At 41.3% G+C, this 24555-nt stretch overlaps 1 protein-coding gene across 10 annotated transcripts in view; it reads right to left on the bottom strand.

Moving 5' to 3' along the window:
- The window catches only part of THRB (thyroid hormone receptor beta), a 391122-nt gene that overhangs the window by 347516 nt on the left and 19051 nt on the right, over positions 1-24555 (bottom strand). For 2 of the 10 annotated variants that reach the window (XM_082654092.1, XM_082654090.1), the window contains exon 2: positions 8636-8745. The exons of the other annotated variants lie outside the window; for them this stretch is intronic. The gene's annotated coding sequence lies outside the window, so the exon portion shown is untranslated. The remainder of the gene's footprint in view (positions 1-8635; positions 8746-24555) is intronic. 10 annotated transcript variants of the gene reach the window in all.

The raw sequence follows: 24555 nt of genomic DNA, 5'->3' as shown, positions 1-24555 counted from the left end.
GCCATGGCTGATGGACAGAAATGGGCTTTTCCACAGGAAATTCCCAGGACCAAGTAAACCCACACTGGAGAACACCACGGGAGAAAACATGGCAGCACTGTATTTTAGCTCAGCAGTGTAAGTAGCTAAATTATTCTGCCTGCTTATGAATAGATCAATGTTAGTCCAACAGCTCCAACTTGCAGTGGAATTTTTGACAGTCTCTCCTGAAAACTGAATGTCAGGTTAATGGTTTTCTGCACAATACCTGTCCACAAATTCTGTGACTATTCACATTTGGTTTAGAGACATAAGTGAAGATTTTTCAAAATAGGGTAGGCAGTTTAAAGAATATTAGCCTTACCTTTTAGCTAAATGCTACACATATGAGAATACCTAAACTCAGTGGAGGCAATATACATATTGGTGAGACTTTCCTCCTAAATGCTAGTTTTAGTAACTTCTGTAACTATGGGGCAAAAGAGAAGATGACCTTAAATGAAAAGTAGGAGGTTAAAAAAAGATACTAACTTGGCTTTCAGGTTCTTAGTGGGACTAATTCCTTTGACTTAAAACTAATAGTTATAATAGCTAAAGGCTCATCTGCTCAGTCCATATTGCAAGCTAAACTAATAGCTTTGACTTAAAACTAATAGTTATAGAGATAGAAATAAGATAATCTAAGCACTCAAGTGGACATGAGAAGAATAAATGAGCAAAGAAAAGAAGGGAGGAGGAGGGAGGGAGACAGGCAGGGAGAGAAGAGGGGAGGGAGGGAGGGAAGGATGAAATTAGACCCCCTTGAACAAAGTATCACAACTTAATTATTTAATATTCTTACTTAGACAATTGAAAATCTTGTTTAACTCTTTAAGAAATAAAACTTCCATGGGTATACTGTGCAACCGTAGCTCAGGGACCATGCAATATTTACTCCTAGCCTGAAAAGTCTTTGTATTAATTCCTGATTAATAAAGACATAATACTCAAAAAACAGAGGGGCAGGTAACTGGACAGTGAGAGAGCTACACAGGTGCCTCATTTACAAATTGGCAACCCTCACAGAAGTTTAACAGTCCCAACATTTATTCTGCTTTTGAACTTTTAATTATAAGTTTCAAAGTCTGAGAGGTACTTTATTAGCCAAAAATGGCATTTTCTGCCCCCTTGCGCATCTGTGTACCTATTCTACAACTGTTCTGAAGCATTCTTATACTCTTAAAAGTGGACCCCGTGATTTACCTATGAAGTTTTTCAGTCTCAATCCATGGCAACCCTTGCACTTATTTTTCCTAAAGACTCAAAGATGCGTTTCTGAGTTACGTAATACTGAACTTCATCCTTTTGTACAAATTAAACCAGGAGTCATAAAGCAGTAGGTAAATGAAAAACTGAGTTAAAAAAAACACACACACACACACACAAAAACAACTGACCAAATCTATAGCAGGCTCAGCTTTTTTTGAGAGAGAGATTAAGGTGCGTGCAGTGGACTGGTATGAAGGTCACCCAACAAAATGTTGCAATCTTAAAGTGCCATTGACATGCAGACCGTGTCCAGCAGCAGCCTGGAGCAATCCATGTGACTCTTTTCCTTTGCTCATTACTATCTCACCCCCAAATCATTCATACATGTACATGACGAGGGTATGTTACAGTTGCAGTAAAGTATTTTTAAAATTAGGAGAATTCTTCTCTTTAAATTGAAATAAAAATCCTTAATATAACTTTTTAAAAAGTTGCCCTCCCCATCTCCAGCTTTTGTTAGAGGAAAAGTGACCTGAAAGCTCAAAATCCCACCATTGGTTTTTGCACGATAGATATGGGCTTTGACAAATCCGTCTTTTCACGACTCATTACCTGCCTGCTGACAGTGTTGAAATCCCCAAATTGTTTCAGTTGGAAGTTTTCTGATTTTCACAGAAAAGAGCTGAAAGCCACAAGCCACCAATGCCCGTGTACCTTGAGCTTTCTAAGTCAATATGTCGGAAGGAAGCGCTCGTCGCAGGGCACCTCCATTCATCTCCCACCTGCTGCTGACCTGCAGTTTCCCTGTTGGCGGAGACAGCTCCTTGCAAAGCAAACAGCTCCCCTCGCTGCATGGAAAGGCTCATCTGCTCAGTCCATATTGCAAGCACGAAACTCCCTGAGAGCCATTTAGGGAGTGAATCAGACAGCCGATAAGCAAAGAGCTGACCTTTAAACCCCAGGCTCTAATAGAGCATGAGGATATTTCACTCCGTGTTTGCTCAACAGTCCCAGGGTCACGAGGGTCTGCGTTGACCGAGGTGGGGCGAAGCCAGGAGCCTGGGCCCGGCTCCCGCATTGCACCTGACAGAACCCGATAGAACGGGGTAGGGGGCTGGGCTAGTGGAAGGCCCACACCCCAGTATCACGGCTTGAACACTCTCTAGCATCTAGGGATATCATGGGAGTACACAAGTCTGCCGACTGGCTCTTAGCTACCAACGTTGGAAGAAACGAGAAACAGCTTTTTCTTCTTTGCTTTCACCTTGTCATAGTGCCATACTGAGTGCTGGAGCTTGAAGCAAAAGGAGAAATTGGGAATACTTCCCCTGGCTTTAATAAAAATAGATTTTATTCATCATGGATTTTTGGCATGTGTTTTGATTTTACAAAATATTGCATTAAAGTAATATTTACCTTACTTCGTTTTTTGGTGCCCAAAGCGAATGCCTCACTTACCTCACCCTATTCCTGTCGTTGCTCTGTCACCTCACTGCTCCCACCTTCCATCTTAACCTGAAAATGGAAGCAGATCCAGGCAGGGTGGTTGCGATGCTCGCAGTTGAGATAAGAAAGGAAGAAGAGCCCAAAGCATCTCCCATGTGCCAGGTACTATGCTAGGTATCTTAGGTACATTCTTTTTGTCCTTACCTATGAGGAAGGTGTACTAATCCCCAGCTGAGGAGGCTTCGAGAACATTCTTCCCACTTTCCTCCATCTCAGGAACTGGCCTTGCAAGCTATCTGGCACTCAAGACAGAAACCTGGGAGTTGCCCATAATCCCCCCTCTCCATCCCATTGGATCCAATACTTGTAACTGCTCATCTACATAGCAAGTGGGGGATCAAAAGATGGTCTGTTTGATGACCATCTCCACACTCTTTTTGCTTTATCTGCCCCCTCTCCAAGGAAAGTCAGGATCACTGCATTGTTTTAATAGCCAAGTCCTGCACTGGCCAGTCGAGGAAGAGGTTAAATTATTTCCAAGTGCTGACTGTTTTACAAATTTACTCAGTACAAGTGAGTGTGATCTTGAATGTAAGCTCTCTCTCTGGCCCAGGACATTTGCTCTGAGCACCAGATTCCAGCTGCCTGGTGTCCCCACTTGCATATCTCATGCACATCTCAAACTAACACATCCAAAACAAGATTCTTGATCTCCCTTCTCCTCAAACCCTGCTTCTCTCCGGTTTCCTCCACCTCAGGACCTGGCACCATCCACCACTGGGTACTCAGGCCAGAAACCTGGCAGTTGTCTTTGACACCTCTCCCCACTTCCCCATCTAAACCATGGCCAACACCTGTCCATTTAAATAGGAAAACAATACCAACAACAACACTGACTAAAGCATTCACTACCTGCCAGGTACTCTTATGATGCATAGAGAACATTGTTAACTCACTCAATTTTCAGAACAACTCTATGAAATGATTCTGTTACAGAGAAGCTCATTTCCCAACGGTCATACAGCTACTTAGAGGGGGAATCAGTATTCTAACTTAGGTCGTCTGGCTTTAGAACACACACTCTTAACCATGACGCCCTGTCTACAAAATAATCCCAAATCCATTCACCTTCTCGGTTTTCCATTGCCCCGTCTTAGTCCAAGCCACCATCACTACTCATTCAGGCAACTGCAAAAGCCTCCCGAATGGTCACCTTGATTCTACTTCTACTTCATTTCCACACGTCAGATCTTCATGAAGCAGCCAATATGGTCTTTTTAAAGTTTATGTCAGATCATGTCATTTCCTCTGCCAAAGCCTTTAGAACCTTTCCACTACTTTCTGAGTGAAATTCAAACTCCTCAGTGTGGGCTACAACCCCCTAGGTGGACAGGCTCTTCCTAGATTTTCTCACTTCCTATCTTTCTAGCCCACTAGCCTTCTTGCACTCCCTTGGACCTAGCACATTCTTTCCTGCAATGCGTTCTTCCTCCCCTGGCTGGTCTACCTGATCCTCTAGATGTCCCAGGCTACTTTCCTGACCCCCTCAGCCTGAAATAGGTCTCCATATTACTCTCTCTTAGCACCCTCTTCTTTTCCTTCACAGCAACCTTAAAATTTGTAACTCTACATTCATTTGTGTTTTTACTTGTTTATTGCTTGTAAGCCCCAAGAGGCACAATCAAGGTCTGTTTTATCCACCATCTTACTCCCTGCCCCTACCCCAGAACCTGGAATATAAACAGTGCAATTATTTGTTCAGTGAATAAATTAATCCTGGGGTAGCTCTTTTAAAGACTTCTACAAGTTAACTGAAGAAGGCACTTAAGTAATTAACATCATTGATTCTTAAAAAGAAAATACATATGTATGTATGTATGTATTATATATTTTTATTTCCAACATGTGAACAAAAATTATTAAACCAAATATTCAATCTTTGGAGAAGACACAGAAGGAAACAATAAAAGGAAATCTCTAAAGAATTACTTTTTGAAAGCCTTAGACAGTATATCTAGGTTTTTAAAAAGTTCTTGTGTTGGGATGACTATCAATCCCAATAAGACGAGGATCAAACTCTCAACGGTTCTTATTTAATCCCGATACATAGTGGTGTTCCATAAATATCTATTAATGATAAACGATGGGCGATTTCGATGACGTGTCTTTTGAGTACGTATTTCTCTTCGTAACTTAGTTAGAGATTGATTTTCCCACTGGTGCCAAATCTCTTATCAGGAAACAGCAAACCATCCATTGCACATGATTTTCTACGGTTCTGCTGTGTCACATGTGTTTTAGGAATAAAGCCAGATTCTTTATGTCTCTGTACAATAGGTAATTATTTGGCTTGAGATTAAGGTACCTGTTCTTTAGGATTCCAATATTTCTACAAAAGAAAATGAATGCATCCAAAACATGGAACGTGAAGTGCGAGAAAAACTACAAATCATGTATCTGATAAGGGAGTTGTATCTAGAATACGCAAAGAATTCAATAATAAGAAGACAACACGATTTAAAAATATACAAAGAATATGAGGACATTTCTCCAAAACAGATAGAAAAATAGCCAATAAACACATGAAAAGATGCTCAACATCCTTGGCCACAAGGGAAATGCAAACCTAAAACCACAACAAGAGATCATTTCCTATCCATTAGAATAGTAATAATCCAGAAATTATTGGAGAGGATGTAGAGAAACTGGAATCCTTATACACTGCTGAGGGGAATGTAAAATAGTGTAGTTATGTTAAAAAACAGTCTGGCAGTTCCTCAGAATGTTAAATATGAAGTTACCACATGACAAAGCAATTTTACTCCTAGGTATATACCTAAGAGAAATGAAAATATACGTCCACACAAAAACTTGCACACGAATCTTCACAGCAGCACTGTGCATCACAGCCAAAGCTGGAGCAACCCAAACATTCATCAACTGATGAATGGAAAATCAAGTATTGTATACCCATGTAATGGAATATTATTCAGCAGTAAAAAGAAATGAAGGACTGATACATGCTACACCATGAAAAAACCTTGAAAATGTTAAGTGACAAAAAGCCAGCCACAAAAGACCACACATTGTATGATTCCATAGATATGAAGTGTCCACAACAGGCAAATTCACAGAGACTGAAAGAAGATCCGTGGCTGCCTCAGGCTGGGGAGAGAATGAGGCACCAGTGGTAATCAGTACCAGGTTTCTTTTGGAGGTGATACGAATGATCTAAAATTAGATGGTGATGGTTACATAACTCTATGAAGAATTTCAGTTCACTTGAAATGAGTGAATTGCATTGGTACGTGAATTATATCTCAATATAGCTGTTATAAAACGGATGGAATACAGTTTTTACACTTTAAAACTGGACCTATGCTTGGCATTTACAAGGGTAGGTGTGGCTTAACTAAAGAGTATCTATAAATTACTTTCAAGCACGGTAATGAATTTTAGATGAAACTTCCCCATAAAGAATTCATGGTCTCCCTCGCTTCTCATAATTCCTAGTCTCATATCTTTGTCCTTGTTTAGGGACAGACTTGAAATCACAGGGCCAGGTTTCTAGAATGCTAAAGTGGGACAAGAGGAAGAGATGATGACTTTAGAGGAAGGAAGCTAAGATCTAGAGAGAGTAAATATCTTTTCCAAGATCATAAAGATAAGGAGGAGAATCAGACCTTTCCAGACCGAAGCTGTATTCTTTTTTTTTTTTTTTTTTCGGTACGCGGGCCTCTCACTGTTGTGGCCTCTCCCATTGCGGAGCACAGGCTCCGGACACGCAGGCTCAGCGGCCATGGCTCACGGGCCCAGCCGCTCCGCAGCATGTGGGATCTTCCCGGACCGGGGCACGAACCCGTGTCCCCTGCATCGGCAGGCGGACTCCCAACCACTGCGCCACCAGGGAAGCCCCCAAAGCTGTATTCTTATTTTTCAGCAGCACCACACAGAATGGAGAGTCATGAGTGGCATTTTCCAAAGTGGCCCCATTAGATTTGGGTCTCTAACATCAAGAGCTAGGCCTTCACCGACATTGGGCCCCTCGGCTGGTCACCTCCATTACTCAGGTCCTAAGTAGAGATGGAGGCAAATGGGGTGTTCAGCCTGACTTTGAACTCTCTCTTCCACCTACTCGGCAAAACCCTTCTGTTCCCATGTTCTCTTCTTCCTCACACCCTTGCTTTTGAGACCCCGAGAGATCTCACCCAGCTGGGGGCTTCAGTGACACCACATGCTCTTCTGTCTGTGAGGAACGTGAACTCAAAAATGATTTTGTTTCTCAGTGTTGTTGAGAGTTGATGACGCAGCGTAACTTCAGTTAAATCATTACTCTTGATTCAATTTAAACACTGGTATGAACACAATACTTCAAAAAATAATCAGACCAGTCAATCCGTTTAGATAAGAATTTTGACCCCAAAAGTTAATTTTTTACTTCTATATTCCTCTGCTACCTGTCCCTTGCAATTGTGCTCTATTTCAGAGAGTCTGAACTGCCTAAGAGAAGTCTGGCTCCCTTCCAAGGGTATATTTTATTAACAGGCCATGAAGAGAACTGTATTCTGAGAGTCAATGAAATACAGGATTGATTTTTACTATTCCATTTTGTCTGGCTGATGAGGAGAAATGGCCGTGCTAGGCCTGAGCTGGAGAACTCGGGGACACTGTTTTGACATCACTATTACTGCTCCACTCTCTGAAATATATTTTTAAAGCATTTTATCAGCAGCTTCACTGAATTTCTCTGCAAACTATTATCTTCTCACATAAGTCAGTAAGAAAAGAAAGCACACGGTCCTTTTAGACTCTCAGAGAAAGTCATTTAAAAATAAGTTGAGGGCTTCCCTGGTGGCACAGTGGTTGAGAGTCCGCCTGCCGATGCAGGCGACGCGGGTTCATGCTCCAGTCTGGGAAGATCCCACATGCCGCGGAGTGGCTGGGCCCGTGAGCCATGGCCACTGAGCCTGCACGTCCGGAGCCTGTGCTCCGCAACGGGAGAGGCCACAACAGTGAGAAGCCCGCATACCGCAAAAAAAAAAAAAAAAAAAAAAAAAGTTGAAAGAATTTTTGAAGCTTATAGGAATATGTTCATTCCATCTGTTTTGGTTGTCACTGGACAGAAACCAGTGACGCTGGATAGAAACGTCTTCAAAGCAAACCAGGTTCCTCTCCACTTTGTGGGACTATGAAACAGAGTTTTGTACATGATAGTGACACATGTGTTTGTGTTCCTCTCATTCAGTAATGTTTGTATACTATGCAGGTTTATTTCATAAGTCTCTTCCAGAGTTTTTATCCATTTGGCCACTAGTTAGCATCCATCCTAGGCAGAGAGTAAAGGGGCAAAGGTGGTGAATTGTGAATGCATCTAATTTCTGATTTGTTTGTCATTCTAGAAGTAGTTTTGGGGAAAAGAGGATGAAATTAATAAATTGTGGAGTTTGGGTTTTTGGGTGTTAAAAATTGGTAAATCTCTCCTAATTGTGGGATTAGTTAGGCTTTATTGGACTACACACTGTTTGGATGAAAGGGAGGGAGGGAGAGAAGGAAGTCTTGAGGGAAAGGAGCTTTCTGGTGTCACACTCCTCTAAGCCAGTGGGTTGGGTTTCCCGGTGAGGACACTGCCTTTAGAGAAAAGTTGGGCCCATTTGGGAGCTACACGAACTCTTCAGAGTCATAATGGCGGCAACCCTGCAGTCACTGCTTCACTGTTTTACAGCAGAGCTTGGCAGACGTTCATGAATCCCTGGGGCATCTCGTCAAATGCAGATTCTGGTCCAGCAGGTCTAGGTTGGGGGCCTCAGATGCTGCATTTCTAACAAGCTCCCAGGGCTGACTGCAGGGCTGGACCAGGGCCCGCCCACATCTGAAGAGCGAGGTGCTAAAGAAATGGAGTAAGATATAAGAACAGAAAACACTCTGAGGCTAAATGACAGTAGTCATTCTGGGCTGATAATACCTGCTAGACAGTTGATTTCGGGGTCATTTTTTTGTTCCTAAAAGAGGAAGCAGCTGTGTCCGGCTAATTGCTTTGGAGCTCTGGTCAGCTGGCTTCGCAGGCTCCAGACCCTGCAAGTTTGACAGAAGACTGAGGTTATGGTCTGTAGTGTACATTTAATTGTCTTTGGGCATTCAAAAAAGGAACTTCCTTCTCCCCAACTGCATTCTCATTGCCTCTCGGTGAGTTAAACATTTTCAACCCTTTCAGGCCCCTCAGTAGGGTACCAGTTCATGCATAGGCAGCTAATAACGTGGCTCTTACTTTAAATTTCCTCCATCAAACCTATTGTAAATGGTAAAATCGACTGAGTCAAGAGTCCCCTCCTTCCCTCACAGTGCAGTAAATCTCCTATCGGTAGCCTGAAAGAATGAATGAACACCCACCTGATGACTGAGGAGTGATTTAAGCCCTGGGAGAATCAGACTCACATTGTTCAAACACAAAGACCCAACTCCAAACCCACAGTAACATCACAAGAAAGACGGTGTTTAGGTAGAGCCTCAGATGCCCATGCAGCATGGCCTTTAATCCTCAAATATGTTACGTATTATACTTATTCTAAAGAGAAAAGAATTCCTGTACCTAGTTTTTATATAAGCACTTATCATGTAAATATTAATTGAGAATGTATTTATTTGTATTCTTGGAGGCTCAATACCACATTTTACTTTCCAAATACACTTCGGTCAATAGAGCAGAAGAATTAAATTTCAGCCATTCAATTCTAAGAGATCATTTCAAACCACATACATCAGAGTGCCTGCCTAACACCTTACCCTCTGTCCCCATGACTTTGCTCCCGCTTCCCCTAAATTTAAAGAGATTTCATTTAGCACGTCTTCTTAGTGGCATTTTAGAATGCATTACATGGTGCATTCTGTCATTTGCACAGCAAAACAAAACAAGTCAAAACGACAGGCTTATCCACCTGTGATTTACCTACCTAAAATTAAGCTGAAGTTACTATTTCTTTTCTTGTTTTCTATCACACTAAGACAACGAATCCACTGGCTTAAATTCTAAAGCTAACATCGTTAGGAGCATCAGAGAGTTCAGAGATGATCAGAAAAATTGCACCGAAAAACAATCTACTCTCAATTATATGCATTAATGATGGGAGTAGTGACACAAAAAATGTTTAAACCACTGTGTTGGTTTTATAACGTTCAGGATTTTTTGGGGGGGGGCACCAGATTCCATTTTATCTTCCTAACATGTTGTACAGACTAATATTTAAATAATTTGCCTTTGTTCCTCTAACCTACGCTAATCTAATAAGCGGGACAAACATGAAGGTTTTACTTCAGATTTCACTAAGTAATTGTTGGATATCTTGAGAGTTAATTATGTGACTGTGAAATAATATCTCAGGAACTATGCTGTGGTAATGATTCAGTGTCATTACCAAAATGTGTAGGGGTCCCATCTTGAACTGGCTGGTTCCAGAAAAAATAAGGAACAGGTACAGCATGTAACAAGTGCTTCCTGCCATCTTTGTTTCCATTTACATAGTCCATCTCAGCAAAAATGCCATGATTTTAGTTGACAAGCACTCCAGGTACTCCTCTTACAGGGTTATTTGTATTTTAGCAAAAGATTCCAGAAGATTGAAAAATCGTAATGACTCAAAGGATACCACTCAAATGTGGGAGTCTTCAAGCTAGAAACTATATCTCTTGAAATTTGACTTTTAATTTTGCATATTTTTTCAAATAGACCATTTTCCAGACAACAGTACAGATTCTCAGATGGTTCTACAGTTCCCCAAAGGTTAAGAACCACTGCTAACAAAGGCATTTAAATCATCAAGAAAAAACAATAATTCCTCCGAATTGCCTTGGAGAGAGGTTGACCCCAATCTTGGATTTTGGAGTGAGGCAGGCCTGGGTTCAAGTCTGCTTTCCACCATTCATTCACTGTGCCACCTCAGGCAAGTTACTTAACCTCTCTGAGCTACAGCTCCTTTTTCTATAAGGTGGGGATAAAACAAGCACCTACTTCATTGGGCCTTGTGAAGACTGAGTGTAATGTCTGTAAAGAGCTCAGCACATAGCTACCACACTGTGTACTCTCAAGAAGTAGGAGCTGTTCCTATGATTACTATTACTACTGTTTGTTTTATTAGCTTTATAAAATACACTGTGAAGACAGAGGCTTTATCTACCAAGTAATAAGGCATATTATCCTAATCCTTCTTGCAGTTGGCTAATAAAACAAGTGATCTGATTTTATTTACTTTAACTAAAGGATATCTAATGTAGTGACATGAAATAACTTTGGGTTTTAATGATTCACCAGCCTTCCAGGAACTTCCTAAATTATAGAACGACTATGATTTCTATGCTCATGGGTTTCCAGACAGCATGTGAAATAAGCAAGGATTTATATTCAGCTGTGTTCAAGACAAACTCTTCGTGTTGAAGAACCGGTACCTTCTCAAATGGCCATGAAAGGGACGTATATGTTATGGTACATCTATAGCACAGATTGCCATGCAACTATTAAAAATAATTTTAAGGAATAATGTTCAATGACATGGAATAAATTCATCATTTATTAAGCCAAAAAAACACACTGCACAAAATCATGGGAAGCCTGATCCCATTTTTGTACAAAAATGGCACAGAAAAATGCCTGGAAGAAAATACACCAGCATTTCAATGGTGTGTGGTGAGAGGATAGGTGAGTTTCTACAAAGAGCATTTATTACTTTTGTGATCAGGATAATAATAAAAGATATTAAAAATGAAAGATTACACATTAAAAACTTGTCAGCAGTGTGATATCGCGGAAAGGGTCCTAGATGCCAAGTACTTGGGTTCAAAGGCCAAGACACAGGCATATTAAAATGATAACCGGGGCTTCCCTGGTGGTGCAGTGGTTAAGAATCCGCCTGCCAATGCAGGGGACACTGGTTCGAGCCCTGGTCCAGGAAGATCCCACATGCTGTGGAGCAACTAAGCCCGGGCGCCACAACTACTGAGCCTGCGCTCTAGAGCCCACGAGCCACAACTACTGAGCCTGCCCACCTAGAGCCTGTGCTCCGCAACAAGAGAAGTCACCGCAGGGAGAAGCCCGCGCACCGCAACGAAGAGTAGCCCCCTCTCGCTGCAACTAGAGAAAGCCCGTGCACAGCAACGAAGACCCAACCCAGCCAAAAATAGAAATAAATAAAATAAATTTATAAATAAATAAATAAAAATAAAATGAAAGCCTCAGACAAATTACCTCCCCATTTGGGGGCCAAATAGTGCTCCTTGAAATTGAGAAGCTTTGAATAAATAATCTCTGTGTCTCTTTCCAGTCTGACATTCTAGCATTCTGGATACGTGGCCACGTGCTGCAGAAAAACTTTTTTGTTTCTCAGGCTAGTCCACAAATGCTAAGTGGTACCACACAGTGACACTGGGATGGAGTCCTCTTATTTTTAACATTTCCTGTATTGTTGATTTTTTTAAATAAAAAGGATGTTATTCTTTTGATAATTAAAGAAGATAAAAGGAAAAAAATTATTTGAAATGGGTCAGGGGCTCAGCATAAACATAGACTCACAAACCAGCTGAACAATTTGGTACATATTGTACCTTTAAAATGGGTTAACATTTTATTTGACCTAAACAAATCAATCCAAAAAAAAAAAAAAATCACACAATTGAGAGCCATAGTCCCGGAATAAATGACTCAAGTCAAATAGAATAGACTCTTGTGGGCTTCCCTAGTGGCGCAGTGGTTCAGAGTCCACCTGCCGATGCAGGGGACACGGGTTCGTGCCCCGGTCCAGGAAGATCCCACATGCCGCGGAGCGGCTGGGCCCGTGAGCCATGGCCGCTGAGCCTGCGCGTCCGGAGCCTGTGCTCCGCAACGGGAGAGGCCACAGCAGTGGGAGGCCCGCGTACCACAAAAAAAAAAAAAAAAAAAAAAATTGACTCTTGTTATGAGAAGTAGATGGTTTTCTTAAGAAAAGTCTCAGATGTGAAGTCCTTTGAAATAAATAGAACTACCCCCTGAAGCATTCTGGGGGCAAGGTATCGGTAAGATCACACCCTGATCCAAACTATTAAATGTCAGGAAAATACGTATGTGATTAAAATTGTTTTACAGTAATAAGTAGCAAGGAAATCAGATTACTTGAAGCCACAAAACCCAAACAGAACAAAACACGTTTTAAACTGCTACTTTTGGCCCCGTGTCTAAAACAAATGCACTAAAGCCCACTTTCCAGGAGCCCTGCAAAATAGAGACGGGAGAACATTCCTCTTTCCCCTTGTTCAGATTCTTCCCCTGGAACTAGTGGGCTCCTCGGCTGCCAATGAGAAGTTTCCTCGAGGTGCTTTTTAAAGGGCATTGAAAGGCAGCGGCAGTGACCCAGAAGCCTGGGAAAAACACCCAGTTTCTCAGGCTACCAGCCCCACCCCCTTCTGGGCAAGGCACCCAGCCGAGTGGAGCTTGTCCCCAAAGCTGATCTGCTTCTGTGCATGTGCAAGAACCATTTTCCACCCACACCGTGTAACCACGCTCCTGTCCCGGCAGTAGGGTTACACAACCTGACTTCTCTCCTGGACAGAGGGGAGACTCGTCCACAGGATCCACTGGGGCTCAGCTCTTGACAAAGAGATTGCTTTGGCCTGATGTGTAAGAACGTGGGCTGTTTTCTGTAGCAAGGGCTGGTGAGAGGGGAGGAAGAAGTATCCGAAACCTTAACAGAATGTTAAACGGATTAAGGTTTCTGCATAACTTTGTTACTAGAAAAAGTGTTTGAAGGAGGTGGGGAAGGGCTCCCTTCACACCATCTCATTTTAAAATTTGATAATAATCTTTACAGACCTGCTGATACTCGTAATTATGTTACTGCTACATGAAGTGAGTTTAAAAATAAAATATGCTACACACTACCATATATAAAATAGGTAACCAACAGGGACCTACTGTATAGCACAGGGAACTCTGCTCAATGCTCTGTAATGGCCTACATGGGAAAAGAATCTCAAAAAGAGTAGACAGATGTATACGTATAACTGATTCATTTTGCTGTACACCTGAAACTCACACAACATTGTAAATCGACTCTACTCCAATAAAAGTTATTTTAAAAAATAAAAATAAAATATGCTGCTTGGATAATTTTCAGTGTGATTAGAAGTAGCTTCAAAAATATACTTGATTTGGGCCTAGAGTCTCATTGTAGACAAACTACTTCCCAAGAATTAGACAGACAGACTCGGAAGCTGGCACTCAGCAAGCACTGCCAACAATGTGCCAAGTACTGATGAACACCCATGGGTGCAGAACACCCATGGGTGCAGAACTACTCATTTATAGGTCACATTGCCACCACATAGGACACTGATGATCTGTGAAATAGTATCTTTTATGGAAGAATTGCCGACACTTTAAAAATGTCTAAGAACACCCTTAAGGTATGGTTGCATAAACTTGGCAAACATGGTGCCTTTGACACAAATGCACAGATACAGATAAATCCAGGTCATTAAATTTTGGCCAAATATATCCAGAGAAAAACATAGTTCGAAAGGAAACGTGCACCCCTATGTTCACAGCAGCACTATTCACAATAGCCAGGACATGGAAAACCCTAAATGTCTATCCACAGAGGAATGGATAAAGAAGATGTGGTACATATATACAATGGAATATTACGTAGCCATAAAAAAAGAATAAAATAATGCCATTTGCAGCAACATGAATGGAGCTGGAGATTATCATACTAATTGAAGTAAGTCAGACAGAGAAAGACAAATATCATATAATATCACTTATATGCGGAATCTAAAAAAAATGATACAAATGCAGCAAAGGAAAACATAAACAAGATGAAAAGACAACCCTCAGAATGGGAGAAAATATTTGCAAATGACGCAACTGACAAAGGATTAATCTCCAAAATTTACAAGCAGCTCAGGCAGCTCAATATCAAAAAAACAAACAACCCAATGCAAAAATGGGCAGAAGACCTAAATAGACATTTCTCCAAAGAAGATATACAGATTGCCAACAAAGACATGAAAGGATGCTCAATGTCACTAATCATTAGAGAAATGCAAATCAAAACTACAATGAGGTATCACCTCACACCAGTCAGAATGGCCATCATCAAAAAATCTACAAACAATAAATGCTGGAGAGGGTGTGGAGAAAAGGGAGCCCTCTTGCACTGTTGGTGGGAATGTAAATTGATACAGCCACTATGGAGAACAGTAAGGAGGTTCCTTATAAAACTACAAATAGAACTACCATATGACCCAGCAATCCCACTACTGGGCATATACCCTGAGAAAACCATAATTCAAAAAGAGTCATGTACTACAATGTTCATTGCAGCTCTATTTACAATAGCCAGGACATGGAAGCAATCTAAGTGTCCATCAACACTTATGAATGGATAAAGAAGATGTGGCACATATATATACAATGGAATATTACTCAGCCATAAAAAGAAACGAAACTGAGTTATTTGTAGTGAGGTGGATGGACCCAGAGTCTGTCATACAGAGTGAAGTAAGTCAGAAAGAGAAAAACAAATACCATATGCTAACACATATAAATGGAATCTCAGAAAAAAAGGTTCTGAGGAACCTAGGGGCAGGACAGGAATAAAGATGAAGATGTAGAGAATGGACTTGAGGACACAGGGAGGGGGAAGGGTAAGCTGGGATGAAGTGAGAGAGTGGCATGGACACATATACACTACCAAATGTAAAACAGATAGCTAGTGTGAAGTAGCCGCATAGCACAGGGAGATCAGCTCGGTGGTTTGTGACCACCTAGAGGAGTGAGATAGGGAGGGTGGGAGGGAGACGCAAGAGGGAGGGGATAGGGGTATATATGTATATGTATAGCTGATTCATTTTGTTATACAGCAGCAACACACCATTGTAAAGCAATTATACTCCAATAAAGATGTTAAAAAAATGATACAAATCAACTTATTTACAAAACAGAAACAGACTCACAGACTTGGAGAATGAATTTATGGTTACCAGTGGGGAGGGTAGGGGGAAGAGATAGGAGTTTGGGATTCACATGTACACATTCTTATATTTAAAATAAAATGCCTTTCCATGAAAAAAAAAAATAGAACAGTTGGCAGAGATGGAAAAAATAAAAAAATAAAAAAGAATAAATTTTGGCAGAAATGATCAATGGTGATGACATACTCTTTTATTAAGTCTCACCTTAATATTTTAATTTACTTACTATAATATTGTTACTTTAGCTTTAATTCATATGTACCTGATATATCTATTTCCATCTCATTACACTCAAATTTTTTGAGCCACTGTGCTTCAGGTAGGATGTCTGTAAACAGTGTATTTTTGGAGCTCATATATATATATATTTTTTTTTTTTTTTTTTTTTTTTTTTTGCGGTACGCGGGCCTCTCACTGTTGTGGCCTCTCCTGTTGCAGAGCACAGGCTCGGGACGCACAGGCCCAGCGGCCATGGCTCACAGGCCCAGCCGCTCCGTGGCATGTGGGATCTTCCCAGACTGGGGCATGAACCCATGTCCCCCGCATCGGCAGGCGGACTCTCAACCATTGCACCACCAGGGAAGCCCCTGGAACTCATATTATTATGCAATCTTTCAATCTTTGTCTTCAAACTGAAGAGTTTAGTTCATTTACCTTTATTGTGGTTAAAGATATATTTGCACCTATTTCAATTGTTTTATTTTTTGTTGTTGTTTTCTGTTGGCCATACTTCTTCCTTGGTAGTTTTTTTCCTTCTCTCCTGCTATCTATTGAATTGACTGCATTTTCTTTATTCCCCTCCACTGGTTCGGATGTTATTCTATTTCTACAGAGGTCATCCCCAAATTTGTATACCAACCAAAATCTAAAGAAAATCATTATCTCTACCTTTCTCTAAAGTCATACAAGGACTGTGGAAGATATTATTTCCACTTCCTCTTCACCCATGCCATTATGGTGCAAAAGCTAAGTTCTATATTATTTGTTACAGACACTCATCAAAAATTGTGACTATTACTGTTGTTGCTGTTGTTTTAACAACACTGCTTATTTAGATTTCCCATTATGTTTACCAGTTTCTTTGCTCACTGTTTTTCCTTGCAACCTACACTTTTTTCTTGGTTCAATTCTCTTCTTGTTCAAGTATATCTTTTAGTAGTTCTTTCTGCAAGGTTAATTAGCCCAGTCTTGTGTATCTGTTGTATCTTGTTTACCTTTTTAATTTACCCTCAGTTTTGAGTTCTCCCTTAGCAAGTACAGAATTTGGGGTTGAGGATTTTTCTCAGCATTTGGAAAATCACATTCTGCTGGTATACAGCATCTACTATTGCCGAGAGGAGGTTAGCTGGCTGTGAGACAGTGGTTATGTTGCAAGTAATGTTATCCCCATCCCCTTAACATTTGATTGGCTGCATTCTCATCAGGGTGAGTCTCAGTGTGGATTTGTTTTTAGTTACCCCGTCCAGGACTTCAGAGTTTTCCTTTAGTCTGAACTGCCATCTCCTGTATGCTGGGCGACTTCATCACTGCTATAAATTATCTCAGATTTATACTTGCACATAGTTTTAAGTATCAAACAGTTTTTTAAAATAAATTTATTTATTTATTTTCATTTTTTTAATTTTTTGCTGCATTGGGTCTTTGTTGCTGCACGTGGGCTTTCTCTAGTTCTGGTGAGTGGGGGCTACTCTTCGTTGCGGTGCACAGGCTTCTCATTGCGGTGGTTTCTCTTGTTGCGGAGCACGGGCTCTAGGCACGCAGGCTCAGTAGTTGTGACTCATGGGCTTAGCTGCTCCACGGCATGTGGGATTTTCCCGGACCAGGGCTTGAACCGACGTCCCCCTGCACTGGCAGGCAGATTCCTAACCACTGCGCCACCAGGGAAGCCCTTATCAAATAGTTTCATAAGATTTGTTATGCAAAACTTCCTTCCGAACTCCTCCTCCCATTTCCTCCTCCCTAGAGATAACCACTCTAAGCTCTTTCATTTATTTAAGGAAAAGAAGGCTTTACCTCCACGTTCACAATAACATGACTGTATCACATGACATTTCAGTTCCAGGCAGTACCTATTTATTCCCCATGAGGGAGGATGAGAGTCAGCTCATCTGTCTCTGTGCCCTCGTGCATCCTTCTGAATTAGTTTGTTAGTGGGTTCCTTCTGTTCATTTTTCCTGTTTTCTCTTCCCGATATTTCTCTTGTTAAGATGTTGGACTGACTAAACTGATCCTTTATTTATCTTGTTTCTTCTTCTTCTTCTATTTACCATCACCACCTTTTTCTTCTCCTTTCCAGGAGATTTTCTCAACTTTACCTTTTACTTTGGAGACTGATATGATTGGACATAATTCAGGGTACCCCTGATTCAATATCTTAAGTCCTTCTTGGGCTGCTCAGATTTCCCAGAAAAATGCTTTTTTCAAACTACTGCCTGCAGCGTGAAGGACTGGCTGCTAGGATTCTGGAAACCCAGTGAGGTAGGAGGTCTGGGAGTCATGTGTCCCATATGCATACATTTATCTAATTCACACACACACACACACACACACACACACACACACACACACACACAAGACTTTGTCGGTCTGACTACTACTAATTCTTCCAAACAGATCCAGCAGCACCTCCTCTGGGAAATTCTCCATGATCTCCCCAGTAGACATTCAGACTGAGCTAGCTCCCAGAACCCAGACTTTCCCTCTATCTTTGCAGGTATCCCCCTGCCTCTGTAATTGCCTAATTAGACATCTGTCCTCCTCCAGAACCAGCTCTATCCATTTACTTGGCGCAGTTACTAGCATGTAATAAACTCGAGAGATTCATGAGTTATTAATTAATTCCAGAGTCAGCCCAGTTAAGGGAACTGCTCATACATGCAGGAGCCAAATGGGAGCTGGGAAAGCACTTCAAGTACGCTCCACTGTCACAGGTCTTTGGCATCAACATTAGTCCTACCCCTAGCTGTGCGACTCCCCAACAAAATAGGGCATCTCAGATAAGCTTTTCTCCTTGGCTGTCTGGTATTCCTTATCATATTTGTACATGTATATCAAGGAAAGCATTCAACCTACTTCCTAGGAGTATAATGAAATATCTCTGAAAATAATCACTATTGCTTTAAAATATGAAGGTTTCAGATACATGCAAAAATCAAACTATATTGTTACTACGGAAAACTGAGGTATAAGGAAGGAAACCAGGCAAGAAATAGCTGCTGGATATAAGAGCACATGTTGTTGACTTATTTACAAGTGTTGAAGAGCAACAAGCTATGAGCAGGTGTGTGTGATAACAGGCCATGAGCAGGTGTCACAGATAACCGCCTTATCTGTGACAGGCAGAATCTTTGAGAATCTGCATAAATCTTCCAGTGAGCAAAGGAGAAATAACCAAACCATCTGAGGAAGACTGACACTTCAAATGAACGAAGTCAATGTTTTACACAGTTGTAGAATTTTAAAGCCAGAATTATCAGTTAGTCCAGTCTCCTCGTCAAGGTGTGGATGCTAACTGTGACTGTCCCTACAGAGGGCCATTTGGGTTCAGAGAAATCCCCCAAAGCTGATGCCCTGGACCCCGTAACTGACAGGTAGGTTTCAGTACTTCTCAATCACACTGTGACCCACCCTAACTTTATCCACTGTGCCTACTTTTGAGTATCACAGAAGTCTACACAACAGACACAAGCTAGATGGTCTACAAACACTTTTAACCCTTCAGAACAACCCTATGAGAAAAGGATGGTGTCTGTTTCAAAGATGGAGGAACTGAGTCACGAGAAGCTGCAGGTATCACTAAGGACTCACAGCCGTTAAGCACAGAGGAGACACTAGTGGAGAGGCAGCGTCATGTGCTATTTATGAACTTGGACTCCACGTGACTCTGCATCTAAATCCCAGTTCTACCACTCCCTAGCTATGTGACCTTAGGAAAGTTGCTCAACCTCTCTGAACCCATTTCATAAGGTGTTTTGTTACGAGGATTAAATGAGCTAATATGTGTAAAGCATTTGGACCAGTGCCTGGTACTTGGCACCATAGACGTGTCTGTTAAACATGTAAAAGGGTGGCAGAATTATGAATCAAATCCAGGTTTATCTGGTTCCAATGTATACACTCTTAACCAAGACTCTTCAGCATGTTAATCTCTCAAGTGTTGGAAGGCAGCTACTACATCCCTGAAGTTTTTCTCTTCTCCATATGCTCCTCTTTCCTCAATGGCCCTTGATATTACCTGGTTGCCAGAATTCTTTCCATCCTTCTGGCTTTTGACCTAACTGAAAGAGTCGGACCCAAAACTGCTTCCATACTTCAGGAGATAATGGTAACCCCCCTAGATTTGAGCAAAGTTGTTCTTCTCAGCATCACCTGGGATCTTGCTCAAGCGGTAACCTCTCCAGCTCCAATTCAGACCAGCTAAATCAGAAACTCTTGGGATGGGCCCAGCAATCCGGATGTCAACAAGCCCTCCAGGTGAAAGGGATGCAGCTCAAGTCTGAGAGCCATTGTTTTCATGGAATGTATGGCCCCAGTGGAAGTTGAGACATCACACTGCTAAACGGCTCATACTAAATTGACGATTAATGGTCTCCTAGAATCTGGGCCTCAAACATGTAACTAATGTAGTGTGGTGGTTTTAAATCCTCCTTTAGGCCTTCTTGATGTGGACCCACCGCTCCAGCCCCTCAAGGTCTCTAAATCCACGTTCTGTGGTGGGGCATGTTGGTTCCCCGGCTCCAACTCTGTGACCCGTGAACACTGGATAAGCACATCATTCGTGTCTCTGTGGTGTCGCCCTCAGCATCTACCCAGAGCTGGGGCAGAACCCAGCGGTCCCTGGCAGACTACCTCCTCCGGCCTGACATTAATCCATGAGAACATGCCGTGCCTACGGCTGTTCAACTTGTGAAATTTCCTAGCTATTATCAGCCTGCGTATCTCCACTTGGTCCAAGAGGAAACCATGAGAGACTAGCTTTGCTTTAAAACTGTGAATAAAAGCTAAAAAAAACTTCCTCATGAGCGCAGCTTTGGAAATTCTTCTTAAGTTTCCATTTTCTCTCTCCCTCCTTCTCCCCCAACCAGGAGAAAGTGGCCTGGAAGCAGGCATACCTCAAAACGTTCATGTTAAACTCGGAGCTCTGCTTTCAGTTTCTTTTAATTTTACACTAATAACTTGTTTTCCAGGTATTCCCTCTCTTTACTGTAGTCCTACATGGCAGACTTTTCTTTTTTTAACATTTTTATATACTTGGAAATTGAAACTCAGGGAAGTTAAGCAACTTTTCCTAATGTCATATCAGCCAGTTTAGTGGGGACACCCATATTTATATTCAGGCCTGTCCAAGGTTCATACCTCACCTGCTGTGTTATATTAACACTATTGTGGCTGAAAATGGCAGGAAAATGAAAGAAGATGTGCATATGATTTTCAAGACCCTCTTAACCCACCCTTTATTCCAGAGAATACTAAATTCAATTAATGATGGTCAAAACAACACACATCACAGCCACCGGAAAGGTAACACCTTAAAACATCTACAGGGATCTAGCACTTGGTTCCTTTCTACAAGGATCCTCTAAGGTATAAAGACATATCTGGCCACCGTTCATTTCTTCCTGAAGAATACCAGCCCCTACAAAGGAAAGACAACTGTGCAAGGGGCTAGAACACAAAGCCACTTGTTTCCTAGTGCTCTCTCTGCCAGCCCTCACAAAGTCAAGTGCTGGACTTGTTGAAGAAAGCGATTCATCTCTCCATGGAAAGAATGCCAATACCAACTGTACAATAGACTTCTTTCTTCATATCCTTAATTCCTGAGGATCTTATGGTCACTTCATGTAATGTAAGCAATTATGAGCTTCCAGGTCTGGGAGACAGTTTAATAATAATGGAAGGAAACACTACTCAGGTCTTCTCACAGGCAGATTTCAAGGGAGTCCAATCACACTGATCGACAAAGACTCAGTTTTACTTGATGAAATAAGAAACACAGGCTCTGTCGACCTTCCAACTTCAATTTTTCACTGTTGTACCCTCTTTCCCAAATTTTCTATCCTCCTAGCTTGGTAGACACAACAGAAGCTCAGCTGTTATCCCCCATCTGCCTTATCTTCTCATATACAATCTAGTTCCTTCCTGTTCTCCATGTCAAGGGGCTGGCCAAAGCTTCCTGAGAGGATGGGTATTGTAACTGAGAAGTAAAGTAGACCGTGAAGTCCAAATGATAAATTACACAAATAAACACAATTTTGCCATTTTAAAATATGACAGAGGGACTTCCCTAGTGGTCCAGTGGTAAAGAATCTGCCTTCCAATGCAGGGGACGTGGGTTCATCCCTGGTCGGGGAACTAAGATCCCACATGCCGTGGGACGACTAAACCCACGTGACACAACTACTGAGCCCGCGCGCCTCAACTAGAGAGCCCGCGTGCTGCAAACTACAGAGCCCACACGCTCTGAAGCCCGCATGCCACAACTAGAGAGAAAACCTGCTTGCCACAACTAGAGAGAAGCCCGCATGCCGCAAAGAAGAGCCTGTGCGCCACAACGAAAGATCCTGTGTGCCGCAACTAAGACCCGACACAGCCAAAAATAATAAATAAATAAAATATTTAAAAAATTAAAATATATAATAGCAAATATTGTCTTCAATTTTATTTTGAGAACCCAGCATGTTCTTGAAAGAGTTCCAACAATTCTGATATTTCAATTTTTAAAGTATCGGTAATGCGGTATTTATACATCTGAGTCTCAGGACTCAGAAAACCAAAAAGACAATAAAAAAGTTCACTGCGTGCTTTGTTTTGTGATATTACACTAAACTTGCCGATCTGGAAACACTCTTACATAGTCCTTGACTTACAAATGAATTTTCTGATTTACTATTGAGTAGAAAGTAAACATGTCTTCAGAACAAGCATAGTTTCACTTCAAAGGCACAGGACTAAAGCCAAAGGCAACATAACGGGACCACCTCTTGAGGATTTAATCTTCCTTAGGTATGGACACAGGATAAGAAAATACCTGACACCCAGGCCACCACTGCTAATTGTTATTTCACAGCAAACACTACTAATCAATCATAGCACTACTGCCGAGTTCAAACACAACAGCCAACAAAACCTACTTGAGTTGGCACAAAACTATTTGACTGCCTAAGCGCTATGATAGACCTACTAGAATTTGTAGGATTAACGGCTACTCTTATGATTCAGGTTTCTTATGTGGAAAAGGAAAAGCTACAGTAGGTAATTCAAACACACAATGCTTCCAGCAAAGATTCTGTCTTTGATACTTCATAAAAAAAAAAATCTCGGATTTTTTGGATGGAACCAAGGACTGTGCAGACCCTGCAGACCGTGTATAGCTGACTGTGGAACTGTAGGTATAGGGAGGGGTTCAAGCCTCAGACATTTACAGATGGGCACAGTTGATTCCATGGTGTGGAGTCATATCAGATTGGTGCACGTGGAAACATGTATCTTTCTTACTAATTTGAAAAGTGTATATATGAAATCTGTCCAAAATGCTATAGATAGAAGAATGACTTAATACAATGAACTGTACTTTTCAACTGAATGAACATAACATCTATGATAAATCACAAAGGAAAACCACTCCACTAATATGTGGTTTTCTACAGCTAATGTTCCAAAAACAAAATGTTCTTTTGGCATGGACCTCAAAATTTGTCATGTTCTCATTAGTCTTGAGGGCAACAGTGCTACTTTATACAATTGTAACCATCATGCAACAAGAAGTGAGAGCCTGAAATATTGGATTTTTTTCAAACAAGCAAAAAAATTGCTAAAAATACTTTATGACAAATATGAATAACTACAAGTTGATATTATTCAAATTAATGTTTTATTTGTTTAAGTAAAAGCACAACTTACGGAAAAAAATCAAACCACAATATTGAGGAATTGCAATTTATTCCATTTAGAAATAAATAAACAGAAGAAGTTGTTATAACATGCTACCATTTATAATATCTCCAAATCCTTTCTCATATTGGTTTCAAATGATATATTTAATAAATATTCAACATATGTTCAAAATACATATGTTCATATATACTCAAATTATATAATCTGAACACATATACATAAATATATATTCTCAAAGAGCTGTGCACTAGCAAAAAGTTTTGGAACAAACCAACAGGATGGTTTTAAAAAATGAGCTAAACCACCTACTTCAACACTTACACCTAGTTAGAGACGGAACACTAGTTTTCTCACCTTTTACAACATGTAAAATTATATTTTAAATGTGCCCCCAAACACAGCATTCTTCAAGAATATGGACACCGTCATGTTTTTTTCAATTTTAATAAAGCAAAGCGTCTATAGCGTTGACAGACATATTACAGAAGAAAACAAAGAAAACATTTTCAACTGTTCCTTCAAAGCATATCTGAAATCCTGTTTCATGGAATACTGCTTTAGTTAGCTCCCTGGCATCCTTCTAAGGCACCACGTGGGGACACAACCATTCCAGCAAAGTCGGAGGCCCCGTGGGTGAGGAAGAAGGTGGGAAGGGGTCTGAAAGGATGGAGGGGAAGCTCAGGACCAGCTCTGCAGGGCAAAGGCACTCTCACGGACACGGATCCTGGCCCGAATCCTGTCTGAGAGATTGAAAGCCCTGCCCTGAAACCGTGTCTCATCCTGGCATTAGCACCCTCCTTCACAGTGCCCAGCTGAGGCCCCAGGACTAGTTCTCTCCCACACGTGGTGAAATCCGACTCTCAAGGTCTCTGGGCCTCAGCTTCACACAGGCGGGTGCTCAAAGAGTGACATGGTTGCCTTCCAGCTCCCAGGTGTTTAATATCTTCAGAAGGATTAATGCTACAAATTCAGACAAGAATGCTCTGGAAAGCTTCA

Source organism: Grampus griseus (genome assembly GCF_964374135.1).
Source record: "Grampus griseus genome assembly, chromosome: 5".
NCBI lineage: Eukaryota > Metazoa > Chordata > Mammalia > Artiodactyla > Delphinidae > Grampus > Grampus griseus.
Note: the sequence above shows the minus strand (reverse complement) of the source record. Positions and strands in the feature narration are given on the sequence as shown.